The following is a 669-nucleotide window of genomic DNA, read 5'->3' as shown; positions in this document are numbered from 1 at the left end:
TTCACCCTCAATTTCATTGCGCGGCCATCAAATTCAATTTTGCATATTTATATATTTCACCAATACATACCACCGAAATCTTGCTCGACCAAATGATAGTAACGCTGTATCAGTCCAGTGTAGTTTCGATGCACATGGTGCGATTTGAATTCGTCCAATGCTATGGTCGCAATCTCTGCGGCCATATCGAAACGTGAAGTAATATTACTATTCATTTTGACTGTGTGCGATTTATTTTATAATATATTTATTTCGTATTCAAAATTGTCGCTTATATTTATATTTCGTTGAAATTCGATTACGAAATACACAAATTCGGCAATAATCCGCAACTAGTTTCGATAAAATGAGTGCGTATTGTTGCAATCGAAATTATATTATTTGCGTTTTCAACACGCTCACTAAAACGCACTCTATTTTGCTAAAATTGCATTTTAAACTCCTTTCGTGAATTGCTATTCCTCAAACAAACGATTTCTTTTAAATGGGTTTTATTATATTTTATTTAATTTTTTTTTTTAAATAGCACAAATTTAAACATAGAACGTTCATTTAGCATTTAACACTTATATATGAGTAAATTGTTATAAGAAATATTCTAAATTCTTATTGGCTTAATTTTTCGTTAGCGCTTAATTTGTTGGGGCCACACTAAGAGCCACATTCTAT

At 31.2% G+C, this 669-nt stretch overlaps 1 pseudogene; it reads right to left on the bottom strand.

Annotated features, from left to right (window-relative positions):
• The window catches only part of LOC108367306 (elongation of very long chain fatty acids protein 1-like), a 58101-nt pseudogene extending 57699 nt beyond the window's left edge, over positions 1-402 (bottom strand).
• Between the last annotated feature and the right edge of the window lie 267 nt (positions 403-669).

Source organism: Rhagoletis zephyria, unplaced genomic scaffold, assembly GCF_001687245.7.
Source record: "Rhagoletis zephyria isolate East Lansing unplaced genomic scaffold, Rhagoletis_zephyria_1.1 Rzeph_scaffold_02626, whole genome shotgun sequence".
NCBI classification, from domain to species: Eukaryota; Metazoa; Arthropoda; class Insecta; order Diptera; family Tephritidae; genus Rhagoletis; species Rhagoletis zephyria.
The sequence above is the reverse complement of the archived record's forward strand: the minus strand, read 5'-3'. Positions and strand labels throughout refer to the sequence as shown.